Here is a 14270-nt window from a genome sequence, read left to right as displayed (position 1 = left end):
GAAATGGGTCCTTTAAATTTGCTCCTCTCCATATAATTGCATGTGAAGCTTCTCTCTGAATCATTTCTCATAGTCTGCACACTGACATAAAAAGCACAAGCATATACACACATAAAATCTTTAGAACATTCTAGACTTTTCTTGGGTAGGACACATAGAGTGGACACAACAGAGCAGATTAAGAAACCCGCTACCATAAGGGGCGGAGACAGTTGGTACTAAGGGGACTGATTTCCTATATTGGAAACTTTGGGGTGAAATCTGTATACGTCCACATGCATACCATATCCTGCAAAATTATTTTCATTTGGTCCACAGCTTCCTTTGCTATTCCTGGAGGAATTGGCAGTGTCACTGTCATGAATATCTTTGGCTCTATACATTGTATCCTCAGTGACACTTGTCCTTTGTAACTCAACAGAGATTTCAAATATCCCCTTAGAAAATTAATGGAGCAATCCCCCTGAATAGTATGCATGTAGGGGTATATATGTAGGCATGTAGGGGTGTGTGTGTGTGTGTGTGTGTGTGGTGTGTACACATACTACAAATGAAAGAGTAAACTTTCTGAAAGGATTGCAAGTGGAGAGACAGGGCACACAATTGGAAGAAGAAATGATAAACTGGGAGACTGGGATTGACAAATACACACGGCTACATATACAATAGATAACTAACAAGGACCTACTGTATAGCACAGGGAACTCTGCTCAATACTCTGTAATGACCTACATGGGAAAAAAACCTAAAAAAGAGTGGATATATGTGTATGTATAACTGATTCACTTTGCTGTACATCTTAAACTAACACAACACTGTAAAGCAACTGTACTCCAATAAAAAATTTTTAAAAAGAAAATAATACTATCTTTCTGAGTGAAGGGGATGACACTGAGCCAGTCTGAAGGTAAAGAAATTTCACACGATAATCAGTTGATGAATGAAAAACACTGTGCAGACTGGATTAATTCCAATGGTATTATCATTTCTATGCTTTTTAAATTCTACTCCACAGAATTACATTCTTTTCTTTCTTATTCCTTTATTCTACTTGCTTTGCCTTTAATATTCTCTTCCTTTTTCTAGTCTGTTAAGATGGAAGTTTAGATCTTTGGTTTGATTTTCCATCCTTTTAATAAGACTATTAAAGCTAAAAATTCTCCTCTATGCATGGTATTAGCTACATCTCACAAATTTTGATATGCTGAATTCAGTATTATTCAGTTCAAATTATTTCTAATTTTTCCTGAAAAGTCTGCTTGGTCCAATGATTATTTAGAAACATGTTTAATTTTCAAATATGTAAAGTTATTCTGGTCCTCTTATTTTTATAGATTTTTAATTTAAATTCACTGGATCAAAGAATATTCTGTACATGATTTTAGTCTTTTAAAACTCATTAAGACATTTTTGTGGCCCAAAATATGGTCTATTCTGGTAAACGTACCATATTCACATTTAATGAAATTATTGATATGGCTGAGTTTGGTCTATAACTTTTTTCACGGGGCTTTGTTTTCTACTTTTCTCCTCTACTTCTTGTTTCCCTCTTTCTTGTTTCCTGACTTTCATTTTATTTTGTGAACATTTTTTACGGTTTTAATTTCCCTATTTTTAGCTGTATTTCTTTGCCTTTTTTTAGTGGTTGTCCTAGGGATTATACTATGTACTCAACTTTTCAGCATCTACAAAGAGTTAATAATGTATCACTTCTCATGAAATATAGAAATCTGTCCAGTTTTCAGGTCCACATCCAGTCCCATGCTGTGATAACTGTTATGTGTATTACATCGACATACATTATACATTCCACAAGACAATATTATAATTATTGTTTGTAACAATAGTATGGTTTATAAAGAAATTAAGAAGAAAAAGTAAAAAAAGAAAAATTTGTTCTTTGCATTTACCCACTATTTACCATGACTGATGCTTTTTGTTCTTTATCGAAAATATGAGTTTCCATCAGATATCATTCATTTTCCTACTTCATAAAGAACTTTCTTTAGGATTTCTGATTATATGAATCTGCTGGCAACCAATTCTTGTAACTTTGTTTCATCTGAAAGTCTTTTCCTTTAACCTTCATTTTTTTTTTTTTTTTTTTTTGCAGTACGCGGGCCTCTTACTACTGTGGCCCCTCTCGCTGCGGAGCACAGGCTCTGGACGCGCAGGCTCAGCGGCCATGGCTCACGGGCCCAGCTGCTCTGCGGCATGTGGGATCTTCCCGGACCGGGGCACGAACCCGTGTCCCCTGCATCGGCAGGCGGACTCTCAACCACTGCGCCACCAGGGAAGCCCCTCATCCTTCTTCTTGAAGGCTCTCCCACTCTCCCGGTGGCCCTGCCCCGGGTTGGATGGCTGTCACCTTCACCCTGGACTACTCCAGGGCCTCCCAGTGGGACCCTCTGTCCCTTTCTCTATTGGGACAAGGCCACACTTCTTTTTCAAAACTTTTTTTCTGGCTCCTTGGCAGAGACTACTTTGGCCGAACTCCTTAGTCTGACATTCGAAGCCCTTCGTCTTCTGGCCTGTCTTCTCTTCCCATCTTAATTTCCCACCATCCCCCACTAACTAAGCATCCTAACAAGTCCTGCCTTCCAAGCCTCTCTGATGCCTGTGCCGCTGCCTTGGCTGCGGTGCCCTTCTCCCGCCCCCGCCAGGCACAATCTTCCTGGGCTCGGCGTGAAGGTCTCTCCTCCGGGCAGTTTTTCATGCCTCTGCCAGGCAGAATCCATCTCTCTGCTGACCCCTGACGTGTCATTCACCTTGTTTTATGCCCATCACAGCACGTTGCTTATTTGCTACTACAGCTCTCTCCCTCTAGAGTCATGATTCTCACGGGAAGAGGCCACACCTGTTTGGTTTCCTAACTCTTAGCATAATAACTGATATGAAAGTTGGTGCTAAAAAATATGTGAAGCATTTAACACATGCATCCTATCACAAGTCTGAGTCACCAAATATCCAACCTACTTGTGGAACAACAGGCAGAACTCCTTGTAGAAGAGGGAGTGCTCTGGGCCAAAGTAAAAGGAAGGAGAGATGGACCTGGTGGTTTTCTCAAATTACACCTTTTGTGTCTCTTTGTGAGATTCTGTTACAGCTACTTTACTCCTGTCACTGCAGGGCAAAAGGATGTTACAAAAGGAGTGCATCTGAATGCTGTGAGGATAGGAAGGTAAAATTGAAAAGCCATGCTCAACGGGGAGGTCCTTAGGAAAAGACTTCCCAAAGAAAATCTGGCACAGGACCACCCACTGGCTTGTTATTCTTCGTGTGCCAACTATCCAGTGCTTTGCATTTAAAATACATCATTAATTTAATTGTTCTGTGTACTTTAGCAATTCTTCAAAGCTAAAAAGTTAAAGAAATAGAGTAAGTTGCACTGGTAACTAGCACAATTATTTAAAAACTGGTAAAGCATCAAGAAAATTTCCCTTCTTTCCTATACAAACCGTATCACTGGGTAACCAAATTATAGATAAGGGGACGTTTCATTTTATTTTGTTTCTCTAAATTGTGATATAAAAATATACAGCAATGCAACAAATTATTTTATGTACTCTTCCAAAAATAAGATAAAATTCCAGTCATTTCCTCTGAGTCATTCCTCTGATATTAGCTATAAAGATAGCTAATATCATATATTAGCTATGTTTATGTTTTGCTTACTTTTGCTTAACAACAATGTATTATTAGCAACTTTCAAAAGCCTTACCCAAGGTGAAAACTTTAAAAATGTATGGCATTTTATGGTACAATAGATTTCTTAAAAACTGAGATAATTTAGTTCTCATTGTCAAGTATAACTTGTATATGCTGGTTGGTTTTGAGGAGCATATTAATGCTTGATTATACAAATATCACAAAGAATTAATGCACAGAAATAGATTTTAATTACTGAAACAAATAGTGCACATAATAAATGGAGATTTGATTTTTCTCATGATTATCTTCTTTTTTCTTTTCTTTTTTTTTCTTTTTCTTTTTTTGCAGTACGCGGGCCTCTCACTGTTGTGACCTCTCCCGTTGCGGAGCACAGGCTCCGGACGCGCAGGCTCAGCGGCCACGGCTCACGGGCTTAGCCGCTCCGGGGCATGTGGGATCTTCCTGCCCCGGTGTCCCCTGTATCGGCAGGGGGACTCTCAACCACTGCGCCACCAGGGAAGCCCCATGATTATCTTCTTTTAATTTTAAACAATGCTGATAGAAACACTGTTCTTTCCATTTATTATTTTTTTCTCAGATATAATTTATTTCTATTTATGTACATTCTAATAACACGTAGCATATATTTCCTAAAAATTATATAAGCATATATTTCCTACACAGTCAATATCCATATGATGGTCATAAAATATAAATCCCTAACAGCCACGCTGTAGTCTAGAAATACCATTTCCCACCAAAGGAAAGCAGGACTCCTTCTGTAGACAGCTGATTCCAGGTCTGGGACAGGAGCTATCCTAGAGACCAGCAAAGCTATCAAATTCTATTACCATGTCAAAATGATTCAGAAACCAACCTGAAAAGGCTCCCACCAGCCAAGGACCAGCCATTTAGGGCTTTAATAAGAATAACTGGAACGGACTGAAGCTCTTTAATTACGTATAAGTTCATGAATTTAGAATGATACTTCAAAAAGAAACAACTAATTCAATTGATCATTATTAGAGGATACTTATAAATCAACATATTATTTAAAAACTGGTCAAGAAAAAGGAAAGCATCAAGAAAATTTCCCTTCTTTCCTATACAAACTGTATCACTGGGTAACCAAATTACAGATAAGGGGAAGTTTCATCTTATGGAAGTATTCCAGTTATCAAATGGAAAAGGTTGATGGAATTAGCATGTCACCATTTTGCAGCTCCTGATGAGTTAAGGCGCCAATCAGCCGGGGCTGCTACACCACAGAAGGAGAGCAATCAGCATGGACTGCCTCCGTGAGGAAGAATGTAGCACTACTGATGAAGCGCTAGCACAACCAGAGCCAAAACCCTCAAACCCAGTCAGGCTACTAGACCAACCAGAACTTGCAGGAAATAGAGGACAGAGGACCATTCACGCCATAAAGAATCAAGTAGGAGACTCTGAGAAACCACAGGGAAAAAGGCCTGGCTTCTTCAAATAAACAATGACATTTATATGACAATTAGAAATTTAAACACAAATAAGATAATTAATGGTATGAATAGGATTAATAGGATAATTAACGCTATTAAGGAACTAATAGCGTTTGGGGGTTATTTTTTCTTTTAGTGTGATATGGTGGTTATGCTTTTCTGTTTAACAAGATAACAAGTCCTTATCTTTTAGAGATGAACATAGTGAAACAAAGAGGATAAAACGATATGGTATCTGGGGTCTGCTTCTAAATAGCATGGGTGGAGGAGAAAAAGGTCAGCATATAGACACAATAAGATTGGCCAACAGGAAATAATGGTTGAAGTTGGGTTATGGACAAATAGGAGTTTACTTACTATTCTTTCTACTTTTGTTTAAGTTTAAAATTTTCTATAATAAAAAGTTAAAATTGATTTTAAAGTTCAAGTAGTTAAAAAAGATCATGCAGCTACAATGAGAATAAAGCTATGCTGGCTCATTTTTACATTTTATCCTTTGTTAGGCTTTTGCAGTAATTTGCACGTACTTGGGTTGCAGGCAGGTAGTGGTTGTGTTTTCATCGTATTTCTCCAGTAACCACTAGGTCATAAAATAAAAATTCTGAAATCTCTCCCTCCAAGGTCAGGAGCCAGGGGCGAAAATTTGCAGCAACCAATGACAGTCTTCAATCCAGATGTAGATACACTGCCTACAGCTAAGAGCGATTTTTCCTTTGGTTTGTAAATATTAAGCCTCGTATGGAGAGTTATACGAAGAAACAACTATAATTAGAAACCTGATGTTATAATTAACACATTTCAGGAAATATAAGCCAAATGAAAATTTTAGGTGGACCATATTTATAATGTAGAACTGTGGTGCTAATATGTAGCCACTAGCCACATGTTCTTACTAATATTAAAAATTAATTAAAATTACATAACATTTAAAATTTAGTTCCTTCTTTGTACAAGGCACATTTTAAGCACTCAAAGCCACACGTGGCTAGTGGGTAGTGGTGTACTGGACGCAGCAGAGACAGAACATCTCCATCACTGCAGGAAGTTATTCTGAACAGCAATATTTTGAAGTTATAATAAGTGACAGCATTTTATTCCCAAAGAATGCCTTAGTTTACACCATAGTCTATCATCGATCTGGAAAAAAATCACTCTTCTCAAGCCATGGCTATCAAAGAGAAAATCAAAGGATGTCCTTGAAAGGTGGTCAGCAGACCTTCTGATACCTCTTGCCATTTATGTGCCTCCACTCTTATAGGCAATGAAGGCAACAGCTGTGGGAGAAAAAGATTTTTAAATAAAGTATTTCCAGATTATCCCAAATGTCACAACACCTTAAAAAAGAACATGAAGTTATATGGTAACCAGAGTCCCAGTAATCATCATCAGAATCAACGGATTAAAAATAGGAGTCAAGGGCTTCCCTGGTAGTGCAGTGGTTAAGAATCTGCCTGCCAATGTGGGGGACACAGGTTCGAGCCCTGGTCCGGGAAGATCCCACACGCCACAGAGCAACTAAGCCCGTGAGACACAACTACTGAGCCTGCTCTCTAGAGCCTGCGAGCCACAACTACCGAGCCCACGTGCCACAACTACTGAAGCCTATACGCCTAGAGCCTGGGCTCCACAACAAGAGAAGCCACCGCAATGAGAAGACAGCACACCACAACGAAGAGTAGCCCCTGCTCTCTACAGCTAGAGAAAGCCCACGCGCAGCAACGAAGACCCAACGCAACCAAAAATAAAATAAATAAATTTACAAAAAAAAAAAGGAGTCAAGTGGAAAGAAAATGCCAAAGGTTTTTTTTCTGTTTTTTTAGGTTGGGTTGAAATTTGTGATTTTTTTTTTTTTAAAAAGTACCCACCATGATAACTATGGCCTTTTATTTGAAATTATAAGAACTACACACAATCCTCCAACATACCAGGGAAACATCAGTACAAATAGAGATGGTGAGAAAATGTAAAATAAATGATGTGCATTTTACTAAGAGTGGATAAGTAACTTATTTTCATGAGAATGTGCTTAGAAAAGGTAGGAGTTTCCAACTCCAAGGTAGGAGTTTCCAATGTGCTTAGAAAAGGTAGGTGGGTGTAAGAAGCAAAACTCAGAGAAAAGAGTCTAACCAGTGGACATTTCATTTATTCCCAAGAACATTTACAACGTGAGGGATACTCTTCTAGACACACCATGAATTAGCCATGTTCCCCGACTTAAGGACGCTTACAATTAAAATGGTCAGATGGCAATTACTGATGCTGGCTATCGAAAAGCTCCAAGTTAATCACAGCACTGTACTATAAGACATGATTCCAAGCAAATAAATAATTCTACTAATGTTATGAGAAAGTAGGATTTTCTGTATAAGAGAAAATAAATCCACATTTAAAATCATAAATTTCAGTAAAAGTTAAAATCCTGTAGTGTTATATATGGAATCTAAATAAAAGGTACTGATGAACCTAGTGGCAGGGCAGGAATAAAGACGCAGACGTAGAAAACGGACTTGAGGACACAGGGGAGAAGGGGAAGATGGGACGAAGTGAGAGAGTGGCATGGACATATATACACTCCCAAATGTAAAATGGATGGCTAGTGGGAAGCAGCTGCATAGCACAGGGAGATCAGCTCAGTGCTTTGTGACGACCTAGAGGGGTGGGATAGGGAGGGTGGGAGGGAGGCTCAAGAGGGAGGGGATATGGGGATATATGTATGCATATGGCTAATTCACTTTGTTGTACAACAGAAACTAACACAGCATTGTGAAGCAATTATACTCCAATAAAGATATATATAATATACATAGGCCCTGTAGTGTTAAATTTGTGTCAGAAATATCAATAGGAACACATTTGCTTATTTTTTAAAGTATGTATTTGCTAGTTTTGTCCATAGAAATATTAGATACATGATTTCCTAAACACTCAGATTTTGGTTCCTAAGTACCATTCTCACTAAAAAGAACAAGGAATATTTGAAGAAACAAGTATTTTTAGATCTGAGGCACAGGAAGTACAGTATGAACCTGGGACACCTTATTGGCCAGAAGGCAAAGAAGAGTTCAGTGAGTGATGGGTCTTGGCGCCCATTCTTGCCCCATCCTGTCTCAGCCTTCACATCTAACTCTGACTGGTCCTTCCTCTTGGCTCTGGGCTCAGACACAGGACTTGAACTGGTGGATGGAATATAAGCAAGCAGACACTTGACTTGCCCCCTCCTGGCTCTGCCATCGCCATGAGACAAACACAAACATCTCTCACCTCATCTTCTGGCACCAGGAGGAGAATCAAGTGTGAATCACAGCCGGGTTATCACGGTCACCCGAGAAGAGGCTATTCCAGATCGGCCAACAGCCTGCTGGGTGTCCAGCCACACGAGCAGATCACGCAACGGATAAGCAGAGTTCCCTAACCAACCACCAGCTGACAAGCAGATGTGTGAAAAATACACAAGTGTGTGTGTGTGTGTGTGTCCCTGAAGGTGTGTGCTCGTTTATTACACAGCACTCTTGTAGCACCAGACAACACACACATGCACAGGAGAACCACCTGGGAGGGCCCTCGGAAGTCAAAGTTGGGAAAATCAGAACATGAAAAGAACAATGCTGTAACTGATTAAAACACATCAAATACATAAAACTGTAAGGTCGGATCTTAACAAACGGCACCGCGAAACAGAGGAAAGCTTCAAGTGAGCTTTATTAGGGAGCGCTCCCGGGCGAGGTTCACTGGTCCGAGAGAAAGGGGGCCAGAGAAGTCGCGCCCGGGCGAGGGTTGGGCAAGATTTTACAGGGGAAGAAGGTAAAGGGGTGTGGTGAATCTGGGAGGGCGCAGAGTATTCCTTATTTGGTGGTCTTTTCGGGTATCCTGGGGAACCGTTAGTCCCGCCCCTCGAAAGGCGGGAAGGCTGGGCTGGGTTCAAAGTCCCCAGGTCAGTTCCTGGAACTGGGTGGTCCGGAATGTCTCCAGGGCAGTTCCTGGAACTGGGTGGTCCAGAATGTCTCCAGGGCAGTTTCTGGAACTGGGTGGTCCAGAGAATTTCGGTCTGATGCAACCTGTGAATCTGATTGTGTTCCCCTGCCTCGGGCCAGTTGGCCTTACAAAAACAACTCATGAGTCCATAATGGTACCCACATAATGGTTCTCATTTTCCACAGCTGAAGGCAACTATTATAGCAACTCCTTTCTCTGAAAATTGGTAATTAAAAATTCATAATTAAGGATTCATCCTGCTTTTTCAGTAGTATGGGGACACCAAACAGCCTGTTTCTGAGGGAGAGCCCCTCCTTTCAGAAAACTGCCCACTCATAAATGAAGAAGGAATGATGAATTTAGAAAATCACCACTTTTAGAAGGAATGATGAATTTAGAAAAGCACCATTTCTAGAAGGAGCGATGAATTTAGCAAAGCACCATTTTGCAGCCCCTGTTGAAATGCTCATTTCGGGTGAGGCCCATCCACGGATGCTACCCCCACTTAGAGAAAAGCTGATGGGATACTTTCCTGGTGCCAAAATACTACCCCAGAGAAAACGTGCCAGTGTCAACGGGGAAACACACGTTCCTCATGGAGGAATCTGGTGGCCACCACTTAGAGTCCCTAACAGTGGGACAACCAGCGGTGGACACACACATGAGAAATCATTCCATGAGGAAAGAACCAGACAAATCCAGGATGTGGGAAATTCCACTACACACTGGCCTAATATGGGGAAATAACACACTGTAGAAAAAAGAGGAGCTGCCTTCCTTTAACAGAAACGTTAAGAGACATAATCAAGTATAATTATGACCCTTAATTTGATCCAAATGATAGAAAAAAGCCACAGAAGATATTTTGAGAAGGAATGAGGAAAACTGAATATGGCCTGGGACTCCTATGATATTAGGAAATTATCCTCATTTTTTTGTTAGATCTGATAATATAGATAAATGGGAGGATATATTTTTGGAGATACATGTGTTAGTATTCAGGGATGAAAGAAAATGATGTTATAATTTAAGTTTAAATATTTTCAGCCAAAAAATTGATAGAGAACACAAACATGATAAAAGTGTTGATATTAACTGATAGTTATGTGGGTGTTCACAGTACTCTCCTGTATACTTTTCTGTAAGTTAAAAATTTTTCATAAAAAAGGAAGCAGACCATATGACCCAGCAATTCCACTCCTGGGTATATACCCATCCCCCAAATGAAAACGCTAATTAGAAAAAATACATGCACCTCAATGTTCACAGCAGCATTATTTACAATTGCCAAGACAAGGAAGCAACCTAAGTGTCCCTCAACAGATGAACAGATAAAGAAGATGTGGTATATATGTACAATAGAACATTACTCAGCCAGAAGAAAGAATGAAACTTTGCCATTTGCAGCAACACACTTGGACCTAGAGATTATCATACTAAGTGAAGTACGTCAGACAAAGACAAATATCAAATGATATCACTTATATGTGGAATGTAAAAAATAAACTATTGAATGTAATAAAAAAGAAACAGACTCACAGATACAGAGAACAAGTGGGAGGGGAGGGGCAAGATACAAGTAGGGGATTAAGAGGCACAAAGTACTATATATAAAATAAATAAGCTACAAGGATATATTGCACAGCACAGGGAACATAGCCAGTATTTTAAAATAACTATAAATGGAGTATAACCTGTAAAAATTGTGAATCACTATTTTATATACCTTTAACTTACATAATATTGTACATCCACTATACCGCAATTAAAAAAAATCAAAGATAAAAGGAAGCAGAAAATAAAACAACATAGCCCCTGATTTCTAGGAACATACAACAGAGTTGGGTGGACATAGGAGCTCTTTTCTACAGACCATGAACTGAGATGCTTATGGCAGAAAGTCGGGGGTGAGCAGAGGCTCTGAGTAACAGCCCTGGTGTGTGGGTAAAACAAATGCAGGAAACAGAGGTGCAGAAGTGGGAAGCCAGATGTGCACAGTCCTCACGACACTGGTTTTGAAGATGAGGGTGCCTGGGTGAGTTTTGGAGCCCTAAACCTAACCCTAACCCATTTGTCCAGAAACTCTGGAGCAGGGCTGCAGTTTAACATATGTGTTTAGGTCTGAAGTAGCCAAAGGGCTCCAAAATTTTTTAAAAAAATTTTGTTTGTATTCTGGGTTTTTTTTTTTTCTGGTTTACATCACAAACATGTCAGAGGGAGGCAATGTTGGCTCAAAAATGTCTTTCAAAAGAGCAAGCTTTTCTAATTACACTCCCTAAATGCTAACAGCGCTCACTGAATCCACAGCAAGCACTTAACCAAGAGAGGACAATGCTGAGATTCTGAGACTCGATCCTGAGACCTGGGGGACTGCCAGCTTCCCCCAACCCTGAAGTGAGACGTAGACGCGAGAACTGCTGGCTGGTTAATTTGCTCCCTCTGGCTCAAGGGCCTCATGCAGCCATCTTGATTCAAACTTGCAGCTCTACATCTGTGGCAGGACAGCCTGACATTTTCCTGCAGGATCTTGAGAATAAGAATAAACTGGAAGGACTGCAAGTGATGCTTCCCTTCCCCCTTTCAAGAATGCAACCAGGGTACTGTGTTCTTTACATCTGAGGGTAGTAAGAGGCATCTGCTTCGGAAAATCGAAATTCTTGGAAACAAAGAGCTGGGTTGTCTGGGGCTGGGATGGGTAAGCAGATAGATGGAGGGCAATGGGTGATTAATTTCTGTGGGCTTCAAATTATGATAAAATGACGCCACAATACCCACTTTTACAACTTGGGTAATTACATCAACAAGTACCTTCTAACAAATAATGGTCTCAGCTTGGAAATTACTTGGAAAGTATCTACATTTCAAAGATGACATGAGTGGATTCAAATTTCACTGAATTTTCATCACAGGATCTGAGATTGCCCAATTTTGTCTTTGATTAATGGACTGCCCAAATAGCTTTTAAAATCTTTTAAATTTTCATTCTTCTTATGGCGAACAATTTTTATGTGACTCTACAGAGTCATGTTTATACTTTTAAACAGCTTATTGTATGGAGACCCCACCAAAAAGCAACAAAGCACTTGTTTCTGTATTTAACATTGCCAAACATATGCTTATGTGGCAAAGGAAAAAAGAAACCAATATTTGTAGAACTAGGATTTGTTTTTTGCAGTTTATTTTTTTCACCTGATTCTATCACGAAAGAAAATATATAGGTTAGGAGGCTTTCAAATAAAAAGGTTTAGGTGGGTGAAGACAAAAGAAAGATAGGGAAAGAAGTCCTTTGCTCATAACATATTTTTAACAATATTTATGATTAGTTGTTGTAAAAATCTAAGATTCCTTGACGGGACTTTAAAGTGATTATCACATAATTGTTCTATTTAATAAATCTGACTTAGAACAAATCAATAACAAACATTACTGAAGGTGTCAAAAAGTTTTAAAAAGACTTTGAAATGGGCAAAAAAGACCACCGGGTAGCTGGTAGATGCTCACTGTCATTGTCTTTGAGCTTTTTTATACTCTGAAAGTTGTAGAAAACTGATAGTAATGCAAAGGATTCTTGCCAGAGAGATGCAGATGATTTTTGTCTGGTGGAGATGCAACTGACCCCTAAAGCCAATTTCCCAGCAAATTCATTTCAGCATTGTTGATCGCCTATGTATGTATTTGTTTTTCTACCCTTCTCTTCAGATCTTACTGGTTCTCTCCTTAATTTGTGAGCTAAATAAAATCTTTGATAGATGTTTATTTTATATTAACAAAATCATAAGCTTCATGATTTTTACCTTTAAAATATTCTTCTTCAATAAAAGCTCATTATTTGCAAGATATGGACAAAATTTCACAGATGGGCTATGAAAAGAAAATCACTGAACCACTTGAAATGTAATTTTGGGTACAAACTTGTTTAGAAATGAACCAACTTACAGATTAAATATAACTATTTTTTAGAATACCAAATTGTATCAAAATCAGATATTCTTCAAAAGTCCTGAACTATTAGTGGATTATGAAATTCACTGGTCAGTGAAAGATGTTGCTTATGTCATTCCAATACCATAGCTTATTAGTAAATCAGTAATTACTTCTCAATAAAGCAACATTATTCATGGTTCTGTGGGCTACCATTTTAATCACAATGCTAAGAGCTGAATCAATGTTCAACTGTCTACATATTTTCGTCAACAGGATTTGATGACAATACCTATTTTCCAATACAAGTATAGAAGATATATTTTTTGAATAATCTAATTGTCAGCAGGCATTATGTTAAGGCAGAAGACTACTGCAGAAAGTAAACTCAGGTTTTATGTCAATACGGTTAACCATAAATGACCATTATGGAGCAAATTAGCAAATAAAGGTACCTAGAGGTCAAACTGAAATGACCACCTTACTTTATCTAGGCTTTCATGAGAAAAATCACCTACTACGGACAAAGAGTAATGAATGAGCTAAAAGACAGAAATTTGAGTGTCTTCCTTCAAAAAAAAAAAAAAAACTCTGATGAAAAATGTCAAGAGTAGCAGACAGATTGTTGGGAAAAGCTTGGAATAGGAGTCTGGAAACCTGGCTTCTATTTCAGGCTTTGCCACAGACTAGATATGCCAGGATTATGCTGTGAAACTTGTGAAGCAGTGTCCTTAGATACAGCATGCTACTCTCCTCTCCGTTTTTCATTCCTCCTAGCAGGAATGCTTTTATGATGGCTGGAGCTAGAGCAGCCATCTTGGACCTTTCAGTGATCTTGGAAATGGAATATAAGAGCAAAACAGAGCATAGATCCTACCTCTTGACCTTGATGTGAGAGAGAAGTAAATTTAACAGACAAATAAATTTCTCTCTTGTTTAAACCAGTATTGTTTTCATTTTTCTGTTGCTCAGTGATGAATCTATTCCTAATAAAGAGATCAGATCTAATTTCTGGGTTTGCAGTCAGGATACTGGTTCTAGTCCCATGGTAGTGTTCTCCTGAGTCAGGTTACTTTATATCCTAGTCTTTCATTTTCAATACTAAAATGCCTTATTTTTCAGAAAGAGTAATTGCTGATTAATTGAGATCAACCATATGAAGGCATTTTGCAATTAAGAAAAAAAGAAAGAGTAATTTGTATAAATATAAGATGCTATCTCCACCTGCAACACTCATTTGAAAAGGAG

At 38.9% G+C, this 14270-nt stretch overlaps 1 protein-coding gene across 2 annotated transcripts in view; it reads right to left on the bottom strand.

Moving 5' to 3' along the window:
- Positions 1-14270, bottom strand: part of DPP6 (dipeptidyl peptidase like 6) — a 772268-nt gene that overhangs the window by 319048 nt on the left and 438950 nt on the right. The gene's annotated exons all lie outside the window — the stretch shown is intronic.

This window comes from Delphinus delphis, chromosome 9, assembly GCF_949987515.2.
Source record: "Delphinus delphis chromosome 9, mDelDel1.2, whole genome shotgun sequence".
NCBI lineage: Eukaryota > Metazoa > Chordata > Mammalia > Artiodactyla > Delphinidae > Delphinus > Delphinus delphis.
The sequence above is the reverse complement of the archived record's forward strand: the minus strand, read 5'-3'. Positions and strand labels throughout refer to the sequence as shown.